General features: G+C 38.0%; 1 long non-coding RNA gene across 1 annotated transcript; it reads left to right on the top strand.

Moving 5' to 3' along the window:
- LOC110403402 lies at positions 1,986-19,240 on the top strand. The gene is made up of 5 exons (XR_002441645.1): positions 1,986-2,933; positions 4,164-4,287; positions 6,557-6,631; positions 8,391-8,521; positions 18,945-19,240. It is a non-coding gene; the product is annotated as an uncharacterized LOC110403402 (long non-coding RNA).

Below are 27,646 nucleotides of genomic sequence, written 5' to 3'. Positions count from 1 at the left end.
TTTCACAGCAAGTTTCATGTTAGCTAAGATTTGGGATCTTAACTGGTTTAACTGTTTGCTGGTTTAACAGGATTGAAGTTTTTTTTTTTTCCTGCCAATTCAAAATCGCACAATTTTCAGCTCATATTTTAAAACTTCTATTTTTTTTCCTGAAAGAATTTTAAGGTTTGAAACTGATATCAGGTATTTTGTTTCTTTTTTTTTTTTTTTTAATAAAATGTGGATGTTTTTTTCTGGATTTTTATTTTTCTTTTTTAATTAAATACTTTTCATAAAAATATTTCTTTGGTTTTGTTTGTTTTTCCAACAGATCTAATGGCCATGTGTACATAATCTTGTTCATATTATACTGGAGTATCTACTGGTCCTGTCTGACCTTAATCTTTGTGAATGTAGAAAAGAGAATTCTCACCTTCTTTTACGTTGCTTGGAGAGAAGGATGTGAGTGAATCTTTGCCTTGAAAGCTGGTTGTTGGAAAAGTAGCAGGCTGCTGGAGCCTAACCTAAATATGACCACAGAAAGGTTATTCTTTCATAATGATTTTCCTGTCATTTAAGTGTTGTCCAGGAAGATAATCTGTATAAGGAAAATAGTAGCAGTAGTAATTATTGAGTATTAGTTGAAAGCTATGCTAACGCTTACGTTAACACCTACCAGCATCATAGTGATTTCCACAATAGTAGATTTTGAGCAAATCAGAGAATCATAGAATGGCTTGAGTTGGAAGGGCCCTCAAAGCCCATCCAGTCCCAACCCCCTGCCATGGTCTGGCTGCCCCCACCAGATCAGCCTCCCCAGGGCCGCATCCAACCTGGCCATGAGCACCTCCAGGGTTGGGACACCCACAGATATGTTAGGTTTTACACAAACAAACACATAAGTATAAAGTGGAACTAAAAGTGGTTTTTACACAGAAAGAATTTAAAATAGAAAAAAGCGTAGTCCCTATCAGAAACTTCAAAATTGAACCTCAGAGTAAATTGCTGGAAGCCAGTTCAAAGAGTAGCATGAAGGGTGACATTTCCCATGTTGCATTTCATTTAACGAATGTCCACAACTGCAGTCAGAAAGACCACTGAAATTAAATTTCATAATTGAGCCCAGACCCTGTAATCAACTTACCTCCACAGAAATCAACAATTCTGTAACCACAGTGGATCAGAGCTTGGGAGTGGGTGAAAATGTGTAGGCGGAAATGGAACATAATTTTATTCTGCTTTCTTGGTGCTGGTAATGTCATAAACATCCTGCCATTCTGATATTGTTGTGTTAATGTTAAAATATTTGGTTGATGCAAATAGGAGTCGAGATGTAATATTCTTTATATGGCATTGCCCAGAGCAAAGTAAGAACACCATGACAACAAGTAGCCTGCAAGCTGTCATGTTATTTGTGTTCAACTTGCAGAACAGCTTATAAAAAGGCATCAGCTGACAGGCATTCTGAACATCAATAGTAATTGAGAGAGAAAGAATAGAAGAACAGCAAATGGTGAACATGAAAGGGAAAAAAGAAAGTACAATAATACACCTTAGGAACAATACTTTTCTGTCTACTTAAAGATTTCTTAAGTGGCAGTCACTTACTAAAAACTACAACTCCTCAAACAAAACCCTCGTATGTAACCACTTTAGCCTTCAGCCATCACCATCCCCCCATAGAGAACTTCACTAATCAAAGGTGACAGCACACAAGACACACTTCTAAATTATTCTGCTCAACAAAACTCTCAAGCAATTATAAAATTGACAAGAAAGTCTACAGGGATATGAATAAATTTACTTAAAAAATACAAGTAGTATATTCATTACAGAGACAAATATACTGAAAGAAAAACAAAGTATGTTTTCAAACAGTGCTTAAGAATGTTGTCCATATGTATGCCTCTTAAGATTAAGCACCACCGCAGTTATTTAACTATATATTTTTTATCCTAAAATCATCATTCATTGCGTAGGATTTCTGGACTAGTTTATGATTTTATTGCCACATACAGAAGTGCTAAATGACTGAGAAGCAATGCACCTTTTTTGTAGGCAAACTTGGTCACACAGGACACTGCTCTGCAGAAATTGAGTTCTGGGAAACAAGCAGATATGACACAGCTGGCATGTTTTCAATGGGAATGTATAGCAAATGGGATCTTTATTATTACTTCATTTTGAATTATTTATGTAGCCACGTCTGCTTTAAAATCTGAATTTTTACGCACAGCATTTCACCAAGTCACTAGAATTTTGTTGCGCTCCAATGAATAGACTATTCTAGACGTAAGGCAAAAAGAAAAATAAGTTTATATAAATCTAAAAAGACTGATTGGCATTTCTGGCTGCCCCAGGTTTTGCTGTATCCCTCAGCACCTAACACATGCCACTCAGGAAATACAGAGATGCGCTCCTGCAGATGCAAAGCAGTGTTGTAGAACTTACTCACCTGTGGAAAAGTAAAGTTTGTCAGAAAGAACACAGGGAGCCATTAACATACGTTACAGGAGAAGGCTGATTTTTTCCATGTCACAGATTCAGCACAACTTGTTTCTGTGAATGACACACGGGTTTTAATAAATTACTCTTACAATACACAGCACCACTTATATTGTACCAGGGAGCTGAAACCGTAAGCTTGTATTTGGCTTCATTAATGATGTACTCTCCTCAGAGTAGGAACAATTCTGCTGACAGGCCATCTGTTTGCTGTCAGCCAAGGATCGATGCTGTGGCCCTCAACTACATCAGCTGCAGAGGAACCTCTTGAAGAATTCAGCGAGCAATCCCTAGAAAGTAAACTGCTTAATTGTGCTTGTCTTAGCTGCCACTGTAAGAAATTAACATCTCCATTTTTCTTTGTGTTAACAGAAAGGAAAAAGAAAACACAACATTGATACATTATTCATTATTCATGCCAGAGAAGGAGAGAGGCAGTGATGGAGAAAGTAAGTAAACAGACTGTCAAGGGCAAGTTTCCTATGTTTGGACCTAATAAATATACTTCTGAAGTTCACAGTACTACTCTTTTTCCAACATACAAATTTTAGATCATCTTGGGAAGCACTGCTTTGGAATCATGGAGCTATTGCTGCAATTATGATTCACTGAGGGAAAGCAAAATTTAATTACTTCAGTACACAGTTTTTGTCATGAGTGAAGTGACTGCAGAAGAGGTTTAACAGAATTTAATGACCTGATTTGCCTTGGTATCATGGGAGTTCAGAAAATGTATGTTAAGTACGTAAGCTGCTCCAAAAGTAATGCCTTCTATTTATTTCCATGAAAACTGCAACTGATACAAAGAGCTCAACAGCATTTGATAGAGCAAATTCTCAGCTACAAAACGCTCTTTTTCAGCATAGTCACCACCATGAGCTGTGCATTTTTGCCAGCAATGAGCAAGAGCCTGCATGCCACACTCATAACAATCTGCACCATCGAAGGTGACCCACTGTCACAACTGCTAAAACACACCACCCACCACCTCACTGTGCTCACATCCACTGCTTGGTCTCCAAAAACATTCAGCAAGCATCAGTGAATGTCAGTGGGTGCCATTTTTACACATGGAGGAATTCAATTCCACACCTGTGCTTCAGGGAGGGCAACCTGTTCCAGTGTTACACCACCCATATAAGGAAGTTTTTTATAATAAGGATGGTGAGGCACTGGCACAGGTTGCCCAGAGAGGTGGTAGACGCTCTGTCCCTGGAGCACTCAAGGTCAGGCTGGATGGGCTCTGAGCACCTGATGGAGCTGTAGGTGTCCCTGCTCATTGCAGGGAGGTTGGAGTGATGGCCTTTAAAGGTCCCTTCCAACGCAAATGGTTTCTGCGATTTTGTGATTCATCCAGACCTCCATGTGAGACGCCATTCTGTCAGCCTGCCCCTCTGCTTCCATCTGTCACATGGCAACAAAATTTAAAAGAGTATTGGTGAGAAGATTCAACCTCTACTGCCAAATCACCAACATCCACCTCTGCTCTCAGGGGCCAACATCATAAAATAGGAGCTATTGCTTTTAAAGAAACCTTCGTATATTTAAAAAAAAGGAAGAAATTGTTCTGAAAGATCTTCTGAAAGACCCCACATTGCAGGGTTTCAGATAAGTGCTCTAAGCTTTAGGTTGCCACATAAATAAAAACATCTTAACATAAGATTTGCACTTCATTTTAGAGAGAAGACAAGGCTTCTCCTTCACGAGGATGTTCCAGCTGCAGTACCCTGCAGGTGATGATTTGCTGAGACTCTGAGTAACTTTTCACACCAAAGAAGAGCAGCAGCATTTCTTGTTACCTGTGTAAGTCAGTCTACTGCCTTTAGATGGTTTTGAGGGGATAATATCTTCATCATACAGGTACTTACTCCACCCACCTCCAGTTTATGCTCCAAAACCCAAATATCTCAAGTTGGGTGGGAGGGCGTGCATGCCCCTGTTTGGATTTGGCTCTGATGAGTTGTTCACTGCCTGTAAGAGAACAGGGAGCAGAAACGGCACTGAGTCATTATACTGTAGCACTGAACTTCTTATTCACACTGCAGCCATGAACTGAAACTGCCACTGCATTTCTGCCCAGCTCACACCTTGTCAGAGGGCATGTCTTTTGGGCCAGCAGCACTGGGATCTCTATCTTCTGCAAAGGACAGACTGGATTTCCTTCTCCTGTCTCCCTGAAATCTCACCTGAAATAAAATCATTTTCATAGAACATAATTTATCCGCTACAGAACTATAAACAGCTGAGTTAAACCTGCTGTCATTTGCAGTAGGTATGTTGATCCAATTATTGAAACTGTCAGCTGCTAGCACCAAACTGCAGTACAAAAAATAACGATATACCCAGGGCTTTTTGGGAACACCTTCCATTCCAAGCATTCCCCAAATGTGCTGTGAGCTCATGCACGATCTATTTATAGGAAGAGCTTCACCCACCCATGACAGGCAGCCACCTACGGGATGAATCACTGAGCTGCTCACAGCTCCCATCAGCAGGACGCAGCAGATCAGAACATGGAGCAAACACGGATGGCACGGGGCTGATCCTTAGCTCCTCACACTTGTTTTTCTGCCCTGTTATTCAGATTCCCCTCCAAAGGAAAGCAGAGCAATTTGGAACTTTTTTTTCGTTATGTAACTACCAGCCTAATGTTTGTTCATTTATTATTAACACCCCTGTTCTTGCAAATGGGCAAACAGAATGCCCCCAACCATATCTGGTCACATTATTAAGCTTCATCAACACAGACAATGACATATATGCCCTCATCATATATATCAACATATACCACAATACATCTCATAGCTATTTATGATTTATTATTATCTGCATTTGAAAAGAAATGTTTTCCATCACAGACCAAATATAAGAAAAACGCCACAAAAAAAAAACCACAAAAGAACAAAAAACAACACAATAACAACACCACAACCCCCACCTATCTCCAGAACTGTTCTTTCATTTTTTCCTATCTCACTCCATTTAGTCTGTGAAATGTTAACACTGCTGCACTACGGGGCTTGTCAGCTCTGAGAAGGGACTTCTCCATTGCTGCTGCATTTGTTTCTTGAAGAAATAATGTAAACATCCAAGCCACTGCCAGCTGTCGGAGCGAGGAACAGCCCTGCCCCTGCTGTGCTGACACTGGCTGGGTTCTGAAGTGATATGATTGAGTCTGCTGAGCCCCACACATCCCCAGTACCTCCTGATTGTCTTCACTCAGCAGGAACCAGAGAGACATAACTTGCCATCCTGCAGTAACCATGAAGGAGTCCTACTAAAAGCCAGAGGCATCACTATCAAGAGATTTGTAATTTTTTCAAACCCACGGCAAGATTATATTCCATGTAGGAGCTGCAAAAGCCTTGTGGAAGCAGCTGAGCCTAAATTTTCAAAATCAAGCCTTTTACAAAAAAGATCTTTTAAACCTTGCAGAATATGATTTTTTTACAAGCTAGTGCATATTTTTTCAGCTTTTAAGCACTTGGTATCCTTCTCCTTAGAGAAGGATACCAAGAACAGGTTGAAAGTATATGCTGAGCTCCAAAAACAGCTGCAATTCAGCCCATCTTTTGGCATCCGCTAACTCAAAGAAAACTCATAATTTTCAAAGAGTTTTCTCAGAGGAAACAGTGTTGCTGTTTGATTCCAAAGAAAGTATTATTCAAAATTTCCTTGTTTGGGGATCATCCCCTCACCCCGAAATTCAGCCTCATTTTCTCTTGCTGAAAATGCTACAGGGGGGAAACAGACAGAGAGATGCAGATCAGCTGCTGAACACTTGCTAGTCCTTTCATCTAGCACCGTCTCTACCTGCAAACTATTCTTATGCCATTATTTGCATTCAATTAGTAGTTTGAGTCAAGGAAGCACAGTGAGTGCAGTGTCTACTAAATTATCAACATGCAGGTTTAGAGCTGGTTCAGAGTTTTAGACTCAGTTTGTATTTTGGCACCTCTCCCAGTTCAGAGTACTGAATTTTGGATGTCAGAACACTGTCACATTGCTGAATGTCCAGTAAGAACTTTCAGGAATGTACAAACAGAGAATCTGATTGGTGTTTTGGTCACAGGATGTTGGATTCAGACTGTTCCTGCCCATCACTTGAAATTTGGGAACACACAACTTGCATGCATCCATAACGCACGTAAGTCATGAATCTATTTTAACTGGTGATATTCCTACTTGGGCTATTATTTTGAAGAAATAGCACAAATGACTTCTCATCGAGATTCATGAACCTGGGAACATGTGCACTGATAGACCTTTTCCATATGTACTGGGTACCGTGCCAACCCTTGCTGACAGCAACACATATGAAATGGCTAAGGCACCCCAAGAAGATGATAGCTCATGTTGAGGAGGATACTTCTATTAGAAACTATGTTAAAATTTCAGATTTAACATGATAGGGTGTAAAATCACAGGGCATGGCTTTATGTCTCACTCTTCTGCCAGATTCTTTTGTTCCAATTTAATTTGCCCTATGGTTTGCAGTAAAATATAGTTTTAGGTAAGAATATTCCTGAGTTGGCTCAGCACAGCAATCACATAAGACAGCATAAAGTCTTATAAAAATTGCCTTAATGTTTTGGAATAAGGTAGAGGCTTTTTTAGAATTGCATAATTACTTAAACATTTTTATGATGCTGTACAATAATTTCATTACTTTTTATTTCTTTTCTGTTTTTGTAAAATTAAAGTATACACATTTTCAAAGTGCAGTTAATACATGATGGAATAGGAGAATAATTTTGAGTTTAATAATCTATCAGTAGTCATATTAGGATTTAATTAAGTTTTGTGACTTGTACTTAATGCTTGTTCACCATCTATACTTTAATAGCTCCTTTGGAGCTCTGCTAGAACAGAGAAACAAATAAGTGTTTCATATTATAGATCCTTAACAGAGTATAAACTGTTCACAGGGCTATATAACATTTCAATCAGCTATAATGATTTCTTAGAAAACTATTTAACGCTAAATCATATTTTATTATTTTACAGACCTCAACTATACATTTATTATTACTGTAATAGCAATTACTACCAGGGCTGTTCTGAAAGTAATGCATCCTATTTTATGATGTTGGCCCCATGATATCAGAGGTGGATGTTGGTGGGATGTCAGTAGAGGTTGAACCTTCCCACCAATATCCCATTACATGTTGTTACCGTGTGACAGATGGCAGCAGAGAGCCAGTCTGACAGAATGGTGTCTGACATAGAAGTGTGTATGAAGTAAAGGTGTGTCATTGTCAACATGGTGAATATTTAGCATCACAGAAAACGTATTTTTCCAAGAACATTAAGCTGCTGACTCAAGTACAGTTTTCATTTTGAGACTTTGGATGGATAAATACATGGCCTACTGCAAGAGTAGCTAAGATTAAAATATTGATCTTCAAATCTTCCATTTGTCCTCTCACTCTGGAGCCACATAATTTCTTCAGGCATGTGAGATTCCCAGAAGTGCATCTAACCCACTCAATTCCAAAGTGATTCTCTATTTGGCCCTGTGAGCAAATAATTATTTTAGTGATTTACAGGAAGTGTACAAATTTGGAAACAAGTAAGGAGAAGCTTATGGAAAATACCTCACTGTACTGGCACAATCAGGACTACTTTCCTGAATTTTCTTTTAGAAGATGTAGAACTAAGTGAGTTTCCTGACCTGAGAAGAAAAGCATCATTGTGAATCCTGAATGAAGGAATGTGTTATCCTCCAATCCAAATTACAAGCACAAGCAATATATTTCCAGCATATTTCCTTAATGTTCTGGTTGTTTTCAGCCTCTGACTTTCCAAGGTTAAGTGTTGCAGAGATGAACTTACATCTTAGCAATGTCTCCTGTCTCTTTTTGTCTCCATTTTCAAAATGAGAAGACTATTTATTTGTTTTATAGGGGATATTGAATGGCAAATGAACACAGTACTTGGAAGACATGCTCAGATGCACGCCCACTACACTATACATATAGGAAGGTCTCAGAATGTCCAGGCTCTTCCTCATCAAGCACTGCTCCTGAAAGCACTGGTAAACCTGACTACAACTTTGTCTTCTGCACCTAGACTCATTATTCCTAATTCATGGGAATTTCTTCGGTTGTTCTGAAACTCCTCTGGAGAACTGGTACTGATGCAGTATTGATTTGTTTTCATTTTAGAAAGATGTGACCAAATTATGTTGAGTTTCTCAAAAAATGACTAATATCAAAAAGATCATTGTTGTTTTTTCATTTTGCTTCCTTGGGAAATTTAAACAACTCTACTTTCATCTCCACTGTGAAAAAAAATTGTTCAAAATATCCTAGATTCCCATGAAGAAAAACGGAATTTCAGCCAGCTTTGATCTAAGCAGCCAAGCCTTTTCCAGCACCAGTCTAATTTCATCTTTTAAGGAGCTAGTAAAATACTGAAGCCTTGTTGTGATAAATCTTATCCGATAAAGGAAATTTTAGTGACAAAAATCTAAGCTCATGAAAATTCTGCCAAGATCATAATAATACTATTATAAAAAGAAACATACACGATTTACCTCAGATTTTACTTAACATCAAGTTCGCTATGGGTTCTTGTGCCAAGCAGCCTCATAACAACCAATGCTCAATTTTGTGAAATTGTCTTAAAATCAAGACACAGTGAGATCACTTCTAATACTAATAAATTGGTGTAAAACACAGTACATCTCTACACTGAGTCATAGAATCATAGAATCACAGAATCACACTATGGCTTGCGTTGGAAGGGACCTCAAAGATCATCTGGTTCCAACCCCCCTGCTGCAGTTATACATTGTTACAGCTATCTCATTCCTGATTTCAATGCCTCATTTCATTTTTAATGAAACAACAACAACAACAACAAAAACAATGCTGAAGGTGAATTAATAAAAAACATATTTCTGTTTATGGCCTTGATCATTGGGGTTGGCTTGGCCATTCTAATTAACCCCTTTTTCCTCCTTACTTAGCCATGTGATTCACATTTTCAGTGTGACTCCACTAATAAGCTTAATTTATGTACTTCTGTTCTGTAATCCCTCTGCCCCATGGAATAAAATTTTCCTGGTATTTTGAAGAGCCAGTGGGAGTTGGGTGGTGGAATTCAGAACACCAGCTTTGCTATCAAAGATATCTGCTAGGAGAAAGGCAGTGAGCTGAGACCACTTACAGACTGCGAAGCTCTTAACTGTGCTACAGCAGTGAGTATTCAGAGACTCTGCAGACAAACAAATGACCAAGGTGTACATTTCAGAAGAAAATGGCATAAACTTCATTGTTTTTTGTGTTGCTATTCCTCATATTTCCTTAAGTTGCACTTTTTTCCTTTCCCCTAACAAGGAGATGATAAATTAAAGGCATTTTCCAATCTTCTTCATAATGCCTTCCGGTTCTCTATGTCCACCCATGTATGTAAGAAATGAATCTGGCTGTTTTTGCTGCTGTCAAATTCCCACTTAGCAAATAAAAACAGAGTTCTTAATTTAGAGCTAGTGGCAGTAGGAACTGAGTCAAGATCAAAACCAAATTATATCAGGCTGATATAATAACAGAAATTGCTTGGCAAGTATCTCAGCCAAAGGAAGTCCAACACCTTCCTCTTGATATGTCTAACATGCTCCGTGCAAGAATATCATTGTGACTAGCAGTATTTCCTCTGTGAAAAATATCTGTGTTATTGCTCAACACAGAAAGAAAGTATCAGTGTAAAAAGAAACGTGTGGTGAGCAACTACAGCTCAATAAGAAGATGTCACGAATATTTTTAATACAGTGTGCATGGGGAGCACATTCCATTTAATTGCTTCTCATGGAGCAGGAAATTATATTCAGTGATTTAAAAAAAAATTAAAGTATGGAAGTGGGTGTAGATCCTCCATGAGGCTGATATGGTAAGAATGATTGTAAGAATAATTGTGATATTGGGAGCAATACACTTCTAATGCTGGGGCTGAGCAAGGCTGTTCTTGAAGGGTGGGTGTTATGTCAAGCCTTTGTTTGTAACTAATTGTTTGGCTGTGTAGGTTGGCAGAATAGCAGAGCACTGAACTGATATCTTTGAGAAGAGAGCTATCCACATAGATAGATTGCAAAGAACTTCAGTAACATATTCTACATTTCTCACCTGGAATATGAATGGACTTTGAAACTTCAAGGTCGTTGCACATACTTGTCTGGTAATTCAGAGCTGTCGCTAATACTTCAAGTAATGCATTGAAAAATAGGCAGAAAAGGATCATTTGTGTGTCCAACTATATTTTTGTTTATCTACGTTGTTTCTAGTACTTGTATGTATTACAAACTTAATGCTGTTTGTGATACTGAATATACCATAATGCCCTCTGTACACTACTGAGCCAATTGTCACTGTTCCCTGGTGGCATAAATGCATATATTTAAGTATATCTAACATCTGAAATTTACCCCATTAATTTCTTTATTTATGTTGGATCAGAATGTGTATATAAATAATTACCCCTTTAATTCTGGCAACTTTATAAGGCACTACGCATTTAACAGTTGTTCCATCATAAAGCAAGAGAGAGACTCTGGGTTTACACTGTATGTAGAGCCTGCTGGCCCCAAGTATTAAATTGCACTATAATGAGGACCTTGTGCTTGTTGTATACTACCCAGGGATTTAGCTTATACTGCCAAAGATCTGGCAACGATGAAAGGCTGAGCAGCAACTGCCAAAAATTACTGGATATTGTGTAAGCCCTTGTGCTATACAGTCTGAGAGTTGAAAGAGTTCATGTGCAAGAGCAGAATCTACAAATGAAATGTATACAGTACAGCAATATTTGTAATAACCATCTGTTATGCACCCCCTCCTTTGCCTCTACACATCCACACATACACAAATTGCATAGCAATAAAACACTATTAGCTCTTTGGGATTAATAATATGGTGAAAACATTTTGTATTTCCCCATATAATATTTTTGACTGTGGAGAGGAAGAAAAGTTATTTGAGCTTCAGACAAGTGGAAGCTGAGATTAGGCCCTGCAAAAGAGACAGATTTACAGTGGAACGTCCTTGTTATATTGTTTTAAATCCACAAAGTGGACCTTAAAGCATTGAATGTAAGTAGATTTGGGGAAGCAGAGTGCAAGGAGTGGTTTAAATTTTAGAATAGATTTCAGTATTCTTTCTAAAATAATTGTAATGAAAGAGCTTTGGCAAAATTATATCAAAGATAATTCAAATACTTTTGAACTGGATAAAAACTTCATTTATTTTTAAGCCAAAATACTGAAGGCTTTTCCTATATAGGTCCTGCTGTCTTCGAACAGAAGTGGTTCTAATTAGTTGCTCTTAGACAAGTACTTGAAAAATGAGTACTCGTGTACTTTGTTCATTTCTCCCACCTTTCTCCAGAAACTGAGGCAGAGGTCATTTTAACATAGCTTTATAATATTGTAATTTAATTTCTTTGTAGCTTATACTGTGAGTTCCTGGAATTCTGTGAACATGGTAGCATGACCTTGCTTTAGTCTTTGTTTACACTTCAAGATGGTTAGCCCGATCACAAGAAAGTCTCAAAAACAAGATGACCTTTAAAAATTAAGTATTTCTTGTACCCTAACAATTCTTCTCTCCTTGGAGCATCTCAAAGAGAATGAGATGGATAGTGGCAGTACTGAAGGAAATTAAACTGTTTGTAGATAAATTGCAGACATACTAATCTTGGTAATTTGCATTAAAACATAACACTTACCCAGACCTCTGTAACATCAAAAAGCAACAAAAGAGAAGCAGCCCTAATTTCTAAAGTGCACTTCAGCTTAAATTATTTTCTGCTGCATCCACTGAGGATTAATGTATAATTTACTATTAATGTATACTTGTGACTGCAATCCTCAAGTCAAATTGAGCTGTTTTTATTTGTTTATTTATTTATTCTTTTCTTTATTTTTTTCTGGTGATATTTGATCACTGTTATAGTTTAGTTGCTTGCACTCCTTCCCATCTTCTGCCGATTGCTTTCTTCCTCCCAACTGTTAACCAGTATGATAATCATCATCATTATACAAATTATGCAGAAGTACTCTTCACTTGTATAATCTTATTCTACCATACTTCGTTGCATTAGAGTAAAATTACATAGTCAAAACAACTTTGACTTATTGTTTTCTGATAAGTACATAAAATCTAATCTATTGCTTATAAACCATGCAGGTGACAGAATACATATGTAATTTGTATCGAGTGTATCTCACTTGATTTTAGCAATCGAAAATTAAATATGTAGTCACAGTTAATCACCTGGACTCCCTGTAAAGTCGACAGTTTAAAACCTGCAGACTGATTCTTTTCAGTGATTTTAGATACTTGTCGTATGCTCAGATTTAACAGCTACACCATCTCCTGAAAGGCTTGGGTTCCCAGGAAGCTCAAACTACTGTTTCACCCATTTCAAAGTTAGGCATCTTAGTCAAAGTTAGGAAAGATAAAATCTCACCCTTACGATTACAGGTTGGTGAGGGTGGTGGAAAGACAAGTTTCCAAGCCTGATCTTCTTTGTACTTGGAGCCACAGTAGTTCACACTTATGTGCCATTTCAAAGGTCTAATCCAAGCTTTTGCTGTCACATATATAAGAATGAATGACTCAGCATTTCTCAAATATCATTTCTCAAATATCACAGAAAAATGTTTTGGTTCTGCCAGCCTACTCAGAACAATGGGTTCATTTTGTCAGGATTTAGACACAGCAGTTGGGTTTGCTGTCTGGGATCTGGGACTCTCCAGAAGAACACTCACCAGGGCTATGACATATGCCATTCTATTTTAACATTGTGCAAACTGAGCAGCACAGGTCCCTACAAAGTTACACATCTTGATTCAGTAACTACATGTGTTCCATGGAATTCCATTTACTAGGGGCAACAGGTGGACATTTTAAACATTTAGTAGATGCAGAAGAATTATATACTGATTAAGAGAGTTTCTCCAATTCAAAACAAAAGCCAAAACAAGATAAATGTTTCCCACTTATTTAAGAAGGTAGTACACAGCTGCAGTAAATTTTTTGTCATTGGTAATTTCCAGACATTTATAATCATACACTGTCTGAAAAAAATATTTATCTTTTTCTTTTAATGAGCATTCCAAATTTTTTGCTAGCTGCCAATACAATTATTTTAACAGGCTGTTGGAACAGAGAAGAAAAAAGGGACTGCAGTTCAGTAGGAAGTCATTAATTGTTCCAACCACCTCTTTCAGTAGGTTTCCATATGTAGCATTAAACATTTTTTAAGCAGTAACTTGAAAAAAGTACCACTATGAAGAAATTTCCTACATATCTGAAATACAGATTTAGCATTGTAGAAGAATGACAAGTGAATAAATATATATTTGAAATACTATGAATTGGTGAAATGGAATAGCACTAAGCAAATCTTAAGTCCATGCTAACAAATATAAACCTCCTTAGAGCCAGAAGAGAAATGTAATGTAGCCATTCTCAAATAAGGCTGAGGATTAAATGATGAAATATTTGACAGAAGCTAATGAGCCATCATCATAAGCAATAGGGTGTTAAAATGGAAAGAAGGGAATTGCTATGAAACACATTTTTTCTGATTAATTTTTAGATTTTTCTGAGTACATTTTTTCCCACATGCATATGAATTCCAAATTGCTGCTTTCTTGCCAATTTGGAGTCAAAACTAATGGCTTGTGACCATATAATGAGTTGTAATATTTAACTTGGATTCTGTGATTGCAAAAGTACTTGAAAGTTTTGATATTTTTATTCTGTATGTGGCAGTGCAGGGAAAATGTCTGCCTAGTCATATGGAGCTACACAAACTTCAATTATCGTGAGATTCATAATGTATACCTTCACCCAGTCTCTTGTCCCACGCTAGCAATGTGAAAACAGAGATTCCATTCACAGACTTCTCACAAGCACTGTGCACTCAATTCTCAGCAGGTGAATGAAACATCTTAAAACTTCCCTATAAAGGCAGTGCATTGTGTTCATTGGAAGAGGTGACCCAATGACCTGTCTGTTTCAGTTAATGTCTTGTTATGACACGTTGGCTGAAGTCATTTAGGAAAAGCTTTTCAAAGGCCATCAGCCTTGATTTCTCTCTCCCGGTGTTGAGGTCAACGAGAGAGTTGGTGTTCTCTTGATGCATACTCAAAAATATCGATGTGAAAACTCTCAACTTCAGCAGAAGTGAGGACAGGGCAATACTAGACACTTTTGAAAATCCCATCTGCTGAGCTGCAGTATAGTGCTCCATAAAAAGGAGTAATGACTATATTGCATGATGCACTCCAAAGGCTGAACTACTAGCATTTGAAAGAACATTTAATTAGTTCAGGTAGGTGATAGGTAAGTACCAATTATTATTAAGATTTTGTCACCTCAAAATACGGACATGAATTTTTTCAATCTGACAACTGGAAAGCATACATGCAGTGACCTTGTTTGGATGTAATTGTTTTTAATTTGAAGAGAAGTCAGAAGACAATGAGTAAATGATACCTACAGTAGTTTTGAACCACATACTTCCTTCTATCAAAGTTACCTATGTCATTTTGAAATAAGTTCCTGTTAACAAGCCCTACCATCTGAAAATAATTTTCATCATAAAACAGCTTTTAGATTGATTCCGTGCAAAAGAGTAACGATTTTACCACAATCTCCCCTCCCCTCCTATTGCTGGAAACCTTTATTGTGCAGTGTCTTTGATGTAGAACATAGCTAGGAGGAACTGTTATTGTTGTTCCATTGTGAAAAGGCAGGCCATTTATTTTTCTGATTCGTTCTCATTTCAAGACAGTTTGGTAGCTCCTAAAGCCTGGCAGTCTCACTCTTATAATGCTCCATTCTCTAAAGAAATAATTCTCCTCTGAGGCTAAAAGATTTCATAACTCTTACTTTCCACCATTGTGTCATTAGAGTTCCACCCAATCTCTCTGAGCATGTAGTGCTTAAAAATCTGAGATCTGTCTTTCCTCACCTAATAGAAGTTCATTTCCTCTAGGCCTCTAAGGATGATTAGTGTACAAGATATTAATGCTTTGCAGTCCTGAGACACTAGTTTGCATATAAGAACTGAAAATACTTAGAGGCTGGGATAAAGGTTCACGATCTCAGTGTAAAATTGTTGCTTAAGGAATAGTTTGTCGTATTTACAGTATCAACAGACACATCAGTGCTTGGAAGACTATATGTCTAAAATGTTCCTTTTAAGATGTAGTGCTAGACTGTACTGTGATAGAATCATCATGGAATGGCTTGGCTTGGAAGGGACCCCAGGGATCATCAGGTTCCAACCCCACTGCCACAGGCAGGGCGACCAATCTCCAGATCTGGTATTAGACCAGGTTGCCCAGGGCCCCATCCAGCCTGGTCTTGAACACCTCCAGGGACAGTGAGATAAGGTGGGAAAATCTCAGTCACAGGTGGTTGTACAGAAGACATCTACCCATGCCTGTCAAATTCATCAAGTCTCCTGAAGACTACATTCATTTTTTAAAAGATGGCCGCAGTCAATGGAAAATTAAAGAGCACATCTATAAATTATTCATGATAATAAATCTCAGTAATTGAAGTATGCCACATGATGCAAAACATTAAAAATTTGCATTGCTTGTCATTTCCAGATCAATATTAAAAGGATTGTTGAATTAAGATCAGGGGAAAACAGCAAGCATGGAGAAAATCAACATTGAACCACAATCTAAAATCCATAAATCACTCAGTCATAAATAATGAAGAAGAACATTCCTTCTTTTTGTACAATATACAATATGTTTAGGGATCAGCACTTGTTTTGGTAACATTTCAAAATGTACAATATGCAACTCTGGGTTTTATTATATATTTGTTAGCACCATTAGTTGTCAGTTCACTGCAATTTAGGTGAAAACTCAGAACTACATTTTTATCTGATTCAAATCTATTTAACTCCACTAAAGTTGTTGCAATTCTTGCTCAGCAGTTGATGTAGTATCTTACATCATAGTAAAATTTAGCTAATAAATTTGAGAATAATTTAAGAAGTAAACAAACAGCTAAACAGTATTAAAAAGCATTCCACTGGCTTTGGACAAGGTCTGCTGTTATTATTTCATTCTCAGGTCTAGAAATTCAAAGACCGTAACTCTAGTTGTAAACACAGTGTCATGAAATTTCCTCTCTCTACCCTGAAAATGTTTAATGCACTACACCAAATGAATTATCAGTGGTCTTCTTTCATAGGTGAGTTCTGTATCCCAAATAAGGGCATGACTTGGTCCTGAATGTTAACTTCATACCTTCAACTATTAATTTCCTAGATATATTATGGCAATTACAAGTCGAGATTTTTCCATAAAAGCAGGAAATTATGCAGCTATAATTCTAACACATGCAAATCTCCCATGTTTCTTACTTCTCATACCCGAGGCGCCCCACATCTTCTTACATTACATCCTGAGATATGAGTGTTGTGTTGGGTCATACCACCAGGCAGAGGCTATGATGCTTTGCTGTGGCTCACATGTACCAGATGGTGTCAAGGGTCAGCTGCAGCACTCTAGATGATCCAAAATGGGTAAAAAACTAAGCTAATGCACAACATCACCTTCAGAGCAATCTGCTGAGGTCTCAGCATACCAAAAGCATTAAGCATTATTGGCAAGATTCCTAATTACCCATTTTGAATTAAGTATTGTCGCATGGTATTCACTTCCAGAAGCAAAAAGAGATTATTTGGAGATAAAAAATTCTGCCTATGAAATTACTCTAGCATTAGAGCCTACTTAAAAGTATGTTGGTATATATAATGCACACTGAATTCACGTTATGTAATTGATAACATTTCCTAACATAGCAAGTACTGAGAATTCACACTGTATTTCCTGCAACAACCTTTTGAACTGAAGGAAAGGGACACCTTAATTCTGCTGGAATGAATGGGCATGTGGTCTGCAGTGCCCAGGGGCAGATGTTGAGGATCTTAGCCTTGATCCTTTCCGATTCAGTGATTTCTGTTCTAGTCACAAGCATGGAAAGCTGAATGAAAAGTTGTGCTTCCCTTGCTAGCTGAGAACCCTGTTTAAACTGTTTCTGTCAATGCAAAGTGACCACATGGGCTAGTTTTTTCCAATATGTACTGTTTCCCCTTTCCATTTTTGTCAATGTGATCTAGTTTCTGGTTAAAAACACAGCTAAATAGACTGCTTTACATGTAAAAAAGCATTCGTGCATGTAATATGCCAGTACTGTTTCCTAATGTGCTACAAACTGCTACAAACAAGCATCTCTGTCCTACTAAATGTAGGACTTCAACTACTACTTTCAACTTCAGGACAAAAAAAAGGAAATTTTTCAGCAGTATGTTGTGAAGATAGCCAAGGGAAATAGTTTCAAAAGGAAATATTTGTGATTCTGGCTATAAACGCCAAATACTTTGGATACATATGAGACACAACTTGTATTTCTTTGAGGACATTGAGTATTTGGGGCTTCCTATTTTATTTTTTTTTTGTTGTTGTTGTTGACTTCATGCTTATTAGAGAGACCATAAAAATTAAAAAGCAGAATGGCTTATTCCTTGCAGTAAAGTCTCCAGCTGGAATGTTTCCAGCATCATCTTCCAAAATATCAAATGTATTGTCTTAAACAAAATTATCCAATCATCATATAAACGTTTTTTACACTAGCACAGGGGTGTCATCAGGAGAGGCTTGTCTATTGTGCTATGGACAAGTCAGATTCTCAGATTCTTCTCCTTTCCGCTCAAAGACTCACAATGTCTCCAGCTCTACTGGAACGGAATACAGATTCTCACAGTAAAGGCAATAAATGTATCAGCATGGGATCAAATGTCTTTCCACTCATAAAGAGCTACTGGAGTGTTTCAGAACTAATCTGGCTTGAGTTGGAAAGTTATGAGCTAAACATGAAGCAGAAAGGATGACAAGACAGTCATCAGTTGTGGAACATGGCTAGTCAAAAATTACAAAAATAAAAACAAAGGACAATTGATAGCACAAGTTGTGCTGTGACCATGAGATTTACAGGGGATGGGGGAAAGTGCTACATTACTGATAGCCCTCAGAAGCTTGTATTGTGTTCAGTTAAGTAAGGTTTCAAGGCACTCGAGAAATTCTCAGAACCAGAATGAGTCCATTATCATCAAGGATCTGAAGAAAACAAACTGCAGGCTGGAACTGCACAAAAGATTAATGAAGTCAATGTCTGTAGAAAATGTAGTAGCTAAGGAAGCTTACAAATGTTAGGGTATAAGTATAAAATACTAAGGTGGGTTTTACTATGCTGAGTTTAGGAAAATTCCCTTGAGAAATGGAAAAACATTGAATGGAATGGGGAATTTCCATATACATCATCAACATTATTAACAGATATGCAAAGCAGAGGGGGTTGTTTTTGTTTTCCTTTTTTTTTTTTTTTTTTGTCAACATCATTTCTCTCTATTTTTTCTGTTGGCAGAGCTAAACTTTTCAAAATACGGCATAATCTTAGCCAGATGTCTTCAGATAGGGGATTTCAGACAGCGATGGTGACACAGAGATCCTCATGAGTGCGGATTATTCAGGAAGTGGAAATGTATCTCTTGAAGGGGGATGGCTGACGGCAAGGAGCAGTAACACAGAGGTCAGAAAAAGAGATAATTTCTCAGACTTTCTGATGAATATGAAAGACATCCCATTTGTGAAGAATACAGGGGGAGCAATGTGTTGCCTGTTCCAAGCAATGTGCTCTGCCAGCAGGTGCTGGATTGCCAAATGCATGGACCACTTCAGTTGGCAGAGAGCCCTGATGAAATCATCCTATTTGGCAGCTCTGAGTTTCTAATGAGCTGTTTTCCTAATTCCACAGAGAGAATGGACAGTGTGCCATGGGAACCTTGAAGAAAAGATGTGTCAAAAACACACCTAAATCAAAAGCATCAAAAAGCAACAATGATGTGCTTTGCAGTCTTGGATATCATTGTCCTAAGAGTGGGCCCTCAGCATGACCACATGGGAGAAACTGGTTAAGTTAACCATGTCTCTCTGATGTTTTGGACTCTGGCAGACTTCTCAGCATTGCTATTCACAAAGAAATAGGAACACTTTCAGTTTTGACCATTGTCTTTGCTTTCTCCCTCATACACAAATTAAAAATGACAAGAGATAGTGGCATTTGATGAGGATTATTGCATAGTGTGTGGGCTGAGCTAGCCTAGATGATTCAAAGGCAAGGACAGTAGGATCTGGTGAGTGAGGATCTGTAGAAAGTCAGGTTTGAGAATGTGTATTCACTTACATGAGAGTAAGGGCCAACTGCTTGTGGCAGTTTCTCTCTGCTGTGATATAATTTATTATGACAGAAGCCAGGGTTAGTGTTATCTCACCCAGCTGCTGAGACGATGATTGTGAGCTTTTCCTTGACTTGATGCAGATGTGTCGCTCTCTTTAAGAGCATTGGTGTTTGCAGGGTTTCTGTATTTCTGTAGGAATTTTGCCAGCATCTGGCAGATAAGCTCTGCAGTATGCACTTCTACAGCAAGAATATGCACCTCTACAGCAACCTCAGAAAGAACTTGGGGCAATCAGGTGAGATCAGTCCTCTTTTTCCTGCAAAAATACCACATCCTCTTCTAGAAATAGTAACTCCCCTTTTAGAAATAGTAATAAAAAACCAAACCAAACCCAGACAAAACAGTACACAAGGTATTATCAAAATGCTGGTAAATCATCACATTGTCCCTTCCTGTCCAGGTAGGAGAGGGTAATGTCAGCCCTAGGAGAAAAACAGACCACAGCACAGAAAGAGCCAGCAAACAGCCTGAGCTCCTGCACATCATGTAACTCAACACACATTCTTTCTACCAGCTAATCATGCAGGCTTATCAGTCGCAGCCTCACTGCATGTGATCACACAACCATGATGTGATCTTAGCTAGATATATAAAATCTGCACGGAAAGGTTTCTGTTTGTTTGTTTGCTTGTTTATATTTATATATATATATACATTTTCATATAAATTTGTTATTTTACAAACAACCTTACTAAGAAGCAAACCATTTACAGCTCCAGCTGCTGTGCAAATAGAATTCATGGCCAAGTATGCACAGAAAACAACACGCTCTGCTTTTCTCTTTCTTCACTCTTTCTGGAGATAGACCAACAAGGTGACACTCAAGCAGGAATGGAGCACTGTCTTGATACTGCGACGGTAACAATAAGGAAACTGAGAAACGAACGTGAAGAACTCAAGATTCCCAGTAAAAACAGGAGGCGTAGCCACGCTAACACAGTACAGAGAATTTGAATAGAGAATACATTTTAAGAGGGTTTTCTATTACTGTCAACTAAATTGAAGATGTTGATCTGCTCTTCTCACAAATATTTAATGAAACAGAGGCATGCAACTTTACAATTTTTAAAAGAAATTAAGAAGTATAAGGGTTACATAATGGAGGAAGAAAATGAACATCTGTGCCTTCATGGTGCTTTTTACACATAAGAAAATTATTTGGGGGATTTGTTGCTTACAGACATCTGCTTAGCAGTGATGCCAGAGCCAGCCCGCCTCATTAGCTTTGACAGACGACCAATACTACCTAATAGCCTTGATTCTGACAGACAGATCATTTGCTTCAGCCATATAAAATCTACCCAAATAATTGATAAAAACAGGCATATATACAAAATAAAAAATAGAAACAGGCTTTTGAATGCTGAAACTTTAATCCATTTAGTTCTTGAATGTGGCATGGAACAATGACCAAAATTTAGACATGCAGAAAATAAGTCCCCTGTGGCTTACTTTCCTGTTTTGGGGACATAATCAGATAATCTTTTGCTTATACAGTTGGAATGACCAAAGCAATGGCCACCTAGGTGCTTGGTATTGCCCCAGTGCTGAGAAAACAAGGAATCTCAATATGTACTCATCTTTTTTTTATAACCTGTTTGGAGTTGCCTAATTTGTTCGGTCATTAAGTTTTTAGTTTCAGTCTTGTAAATGAAGTAGATATATCAAGCACTAACTATGTTTAATTTCTGCTGTGAATAATAAGTTATTCCCCAACAACAAAAATACAATGGAAGAACTACAAATTCCAATTGATTGTGGTTAAACTGATTTTTATTTCTCAGAAATACCTTTTGAAAACACTTCAGAACTCACACCCATGATTTATTCAGTTGTGATTCTGTTTTGCTGATACATTTACATATTTTCCTTCATGTTTAATGATTTAGTATCATGGGATTTTTTTTTCCACTTTAAATGAATAACTGAAACTTGTTCAGTATTTACATTTCACTGCTGTATATCTCAAATCATTTTACTGGTATTCAATTTAATGATGTAATGTTATGAGTTCTCACTTTCATAAATATTAATAGAAATGGAAAATGCTTCAAATGATCTACAAGTTTTCAAAAATTAAATATTTGGAGAAAAACTCATAATGAAGGCAGTATTTGCCTTGAAATGCCTACTCTTAGGAAGAAATTGATAATAATGTCAAAAATAGACGTTAAGTGTGAGACTACAATTTGAATTATACTCATCAACTAAAGTCTACATCAGGTTCTAAAAGCTAATTTTTAATATTGCTTCTTTATATTCGTGTTTTGTTTTTTTCCTCTGTCCAAGGGTAACTGTGCAAGCCACAACCTCAGCTGCTCTAAATCAGCATGGATGGGTTCACTGACATCTGTAAATGTAACAGTTTTCACCAGCAAATGACTGAGCCCAGTTCTCCAGAGGATGCTGTGGTGTACCAACAGCCCTGAGTATATATCTTCTTCCACAAACTCAAGAAATCTATGACATATGTACTAGAATAATACTAGAAAATTCTGACAATCCTGTTGTAATCGTAGGCACTGGATGTTCCTGTCAAGCTGAGGAACTCCACTCAGCACTGCTGAATAGCGAGAAGGAGCAGCACTTTCCCACCTCCCAGGTTTTGCTTGGAAGGTGGCCTTAGCTGACTCAAAAGCTGTGGTCATCTGGAAGCCATTTCATCAGAAAAGTACTTGCTGCAAACCAGGCTTTATGTGCCTTCCTACCATCTCCCACAGCCTTTGTGTACATATCTTCCTGATCACTAAAAAAATCCACCACATATTGCATTGATGTTCAGAGTTTGAGATAAGCATTGAATGTTTAGAGGGTGGACAGGTCTAGAGGACAAGCAGTCTTCCCCAAACAATTTTACTACAAACGCAGGGTACAGCAAAGCCTCTTCAGGTACATGAGCAATGAAGAACCAACTCCTTTCCTTTCAGTGGCTCTGGTTTCATATGCAAAAGCAGGCAGACGTCCAGGGATTTGCTGCAGTACAGACCCAGCAGAGACAGGGAGCTCTCCCAACACAGCATTACGAGCACTGCTGCTAACATGGCACTTTTCCGGTGAATAAATTGAAGATTCTGCTTTTAGAGAAGGTTAATCTAGCACCTTTCACAGGCACAGCACTCATTAATATGTATTTTGCATTTCTAAAACCCTGGCTTCAGCTAAAAAAAAAGCCCTCTTACACATAATTATTCATATTGTCTTCTCATAACTTCCTGGGGTCTTAACCATGGAGAAAATTACTGCATTGCATTAGTACATCCATAAATGGCAATGAACCTTTCTAAACGTAGACACCATTGTGGATTTACATAACTTTGAGAGCAAACATAATGGAACAACTTTGGAACCCAGAGCATTTTTTTCCTTAGCTTCTATAAACGTTTCAGTTAGTTGTAATACTCTGTCCTTGTCATTTTAGTTTGGGTCTCAGGTGCTGAAGCTCAGGCCTAACTTTAAACCTGTATCTAATCCTGCTGTCTTGACTGGGACTTGGCAAGAGCTCAGGCACTGCAAGGAACTGGAGTCTAGGGGATGAGGGAGCGTTAGGAGGTCCACAGAAAGAGGATGGAGGTTTCTCTATTAGGGGTTGTTGTTATGGTGGATTTTACAGATGAAACTTTCAGCACATTAAGACCTTGGCAATTGTATGACTATTCTTGATTGCAGGTAGAAGAGCAGGGAAGGGAGTGTTGTCTCCCACCATCTTCCTGTTAACATTCCTGACAAATACATTTGGAAGACACTGAGAAAACACCATACTGCTAATACTGCCATCTGAGCAATAAGACATGCCAAATTTTAAAAAACACCTCCCTCAGGGAACAACTGAAAGCTGTTTATAATAGATGAGAAACTCCTGTCTGGGATTTATCAGTGACTGTCACAGGTGAGAAGTGTTTACTAACAAAGCCGCAACAAGTCACAGAGAAGGTGATGACTCCTTCAAGATGCTCAGCCTTTGGTGTAATTCATCTTCTAGCAAGCAGCCCTAGCAAGTCCCAGACAAAAGCACTCCTTTGCCTGGGCAGATCTAATCTAGCCCAACCACATTTGTAGATGCCCTGAGGCAATGGAAAATGGATCAAAGTCGATCTGATTCCTACTTCCATGAGAGCCCTGCAGAGTTTCATTTCCCCATATTTGATTTGTTTGAAATCTTGGCTGATGGTCAGGCCTTCCGACAGGTATTCATCGTAACAAATGGGTACTGAATACACATCCTTTTTACTCCCACATATTTTTATAATTTCTTTAGCAATGTGAATTGTCCGCATCTGGAGAGAAGGAGGCTGGGCTCAGTAGTTTCAGAAATAGGGGTTACTGACCTAAGCTATTGCTCTAATGCAAAACCCCTTCCCAAAATTCAGTTGCGTTCTTGGACAATGCAGCAGGCACTTGCTCACAAGATGGGTACGCTTCATCCACCATTTCTGGTTACAGTATCCTACTTAATTAAAAACAATTTTCCCTAAGTGATTTTTCAAGCCTTTTAGAAATAAAATTAGAAAGAAAAAAAAACCATACAGCAACAGGCAATTGCACATCTGGGCTATCAACTGCTTTTGATATTTTACTGTACTTCAAAGTTTTACCTTCACATAAATGTAAGCACAGGTCACTGGATGAGACTTAGTTGTGACTCAGAAACAACAGAGGAGTTCAGCCAGCAAAGATGATGCCTTGACAGTGGTTGGATGGGGTAAGTTACAGGATGCTTGCTTCTATCTCTTTTCCCTGTTCCCACCTAAGAGAAACAGTTCTTAGGTTAGCGAAACAGTAGGCATTCTCTGCCTTTAACTGCATAAAGAAACTGGAAGCTTTGCCTAGCTGAGCTGACCATGTATTGTGTCAACTGTATCACAAACTCAACAGAAATATTGTCCTATTCAAGTCTCAAAATTCATAAATTGTACTCTAGGAACTAAATGGAAGTTGTAGTTCTCAAGTAAAGAATGAAATCCGTCAGTTCATGAAAGACACCAGAACTTTCTTTTTCTTAAATATCTCATTTCTGTTATGTTAACTACTCAAGCACTTGCTCTTTTTAAAAGAAAACAAAACCTTCATTCCAGGTTTGCTACTGTAGCAGAAATGCAAATCAGGGCCTGTACCAGTGATGGAGCACCTGGTGGAAAGGCAGGGCCAACCCAGGGGAGCTCAGCTGCATGCAATGAACCTGAGTGACTGGAAGGGGCGGAGCCAGGATCCACCCCTTCCCTGACCTCATTTAAGGGTTGAGCAGAGGAAGCAAAGGTATCTTGCTGGAGATTTCTGTGTACCAGAGGCCTTCTGAAGGTAAGGAGCTTCTTTCCTTTGTTTCTGTGCTTCCAGCTGTTGTATTTGAGCAACTCCTTGCTTGCTGTAGCTTAGGACTTTGCTAGTCTGCTGTTATTGCTGTGCTGCTGCATTGCTGTAGTGTTATACTACAGTACATCAGTGCCTCTTTCAATTCAAGAAACCAACTTTAAGGCCCTGACGAATATCTTCTAGGAAATGTGGATCTGAGAGCACTTTCCTTAAATAAAGGACCTGTTGCCGTTTACAAGCAGATTCCATTAGAGGCAGCGGAAAACATGAAACAAGTAAGTGTGAATTACCACGCAGATCTCGCTCCATCCTTTCTTCAGGAGTCTAGCTGCCAGTAATCTATACCGTTCTTATAAGACCTATGACATGTTTACCTTATTCTCAACACAGTATAATCTTATTTCCTCACCACACAAAAACACACTGCTTGTTATACTGTGAACAGGAAGGGAAGATTATTATCTGTTTTGTTGAGTGCATGGCATTTCTTTTCTGTGTCTTTTGTTAGATAATACTTTGTGCTAGGAACCATGTATCACAAGGATGCTCATCTCTACTGTTCTAGAGACCCATATTTTCATATTTAATATCTGTTATAAAACAACATAAATCAAAATTAGTCTAAGGGAAGATAGCGTAAGGAAAATAGTATGTGACTAATACAAAAGATGATTCCAAAGAAACTGTATTTTTTTCATATCTTTTTTAATTCCTGAGATCATCATTAACCTTCTGCTTCTAGTCAGGCTTCCCTAGTGGCCTGGATTGCAGAGCCTTAACAAATCCTGGTAATAACCCTTCCTTTCTCCTGCAATGATGCCCCATTTTGACTAGAAGCTCTTTGGGAAATAGATGACCTTTACTGCCTAGACTTAGAATGAAGCAAAATTGAGCTCTAATCTTGGTTGCTGCTCATGTGTTTTATCTTATGTAATGCTAGATGTGGGGGGGGGAAGGGGGAAAGACCCACATTTTTACATCTGTATTTTTACAGTAGTCCTTAAGAAGTTTCCCAGCAACATGTTCATTTAAAGGCTTAACACAAAGTTCCACTGGAACTCCACCAGGTACCTTGAGGTTACAATACACTGTGATAAGCAGCAGTTTGCAAGTGGTAGCCTGCAGCCATAACAAGAAGCTTGCTTGATTTCTCTATTGAAGTGATGGAAGAGTAAAGCAATGAATATGCATTGTGCTCTTCTCTATGAAAACACAGACAAAAAATAAACAGGAACAGACAACAGCATTTGGAGGAAATGCTACTAAAATAGAGACAGGTTAGTGCCCTCAGGCTGCAACCTGCTTTCCTTTCTGCTGTGTAGAACCATTGCCTACAGGACGCCCATTCTGCAGAACTATTTAGCATCCACTGATCAAGGGATGGACTGTATCGCACCAAATAGTGACCAGATGAACTTTTACCCCTCCTTTCATCTTCTCTCCTCCTGGAGAAACAAATTTTCATTATCCTTCCTGGGTAACTCTTCCATGTTACTTACATTGATCTATCATATCTAGAATTTTTTTTTTTAATTTAGGTTTTGAAGAGTTTTACAAGAGAAAGAGGCAAAGGAATAAAGAAAGGCATGTGAAATATCAATAACAAAACTGAATGGCAGTTCAAAAAAAGAAACCAGTCACATGACTGGCAATATTCATGGCTTCTGAAACAGAGTATGACTCCACTGACATCTGCAAGCTAAGAAATGTATACAGGTATGTATGTTTCCTTTCATGCTATACAAAGCATGAACATTACCAGAGGAATCCCTTGACTTTCTACTTACACAGTGTGACTCTGTTCCTCTCATACTACCAAATACATTTATATGTAAATCAGAATTTTTTTTACTTTCTGACACACCTTCATGGTCAATTCCATAGTTACTTCTTTCAACAAAACATGCATATATATCCTCCAAAGTGAATATGCAGAGAATTTCATATAAGAGAAAATGGCTGGACAAATAAAACCTCACAGCAATTTAAACTATATATCAAAATACTTGCCATTTTGAATAAACTGAAAATGGAAAGCCTGATACAGATCTGCTTCTGGAGCAGAACCAAAGTCAGTTACTGAAGTAGTTCTGCTCTCCCAAACTGAAGTACTTGTGATTTCTTAATTCAAAGCCATGAAAAATTCCTTCCTGTGGGCACTGCGGAGAAGTAATTTTTCTTAATTACAATGAGCAGCCTGGACTTCTATCAAATTTTTTTTCTTTCTGTTGTTAAGATTTTGTTTTTTTTTTTTTCAAACAAATTACAAATTCAGTGCATACAGGGAAGATATGTTATAGTTTCAGTGAAACAGCAGATAGATTCTGAAGTCAGACTTCAGAAGTGGAATGGACTATTGATGTCAACAACCCTAGAGCAATGTACTGTGTGCTTCTTTTAGAAATGCTTACAGTTTCCAGTCTACCCCAGAATTTCAAGTGTAATGTGGTAGTACTGAGTTTAATACATTAACACAAGGTTTTCAACTTCAAATATTTGTAGCTATATGCTTTTTTTATAA

The sequence above is a fragment of the Numida meleagris genome, chromosome 8 (genome assembly GCF_002078875.1).
Source record: "Numida meleagris isolate 19003 breed g44 Domestic line chromosome 8, NumMel1.0, whole genome shotgun sequence".
NCBI lineage: Eukaryota > Metazoa > Chordata > Aves > Galliformes > Numididae > Numida > Numida meleagris.
This window is presented reverse-complemented; position numbering and strand designations above follow the sequence as displayed.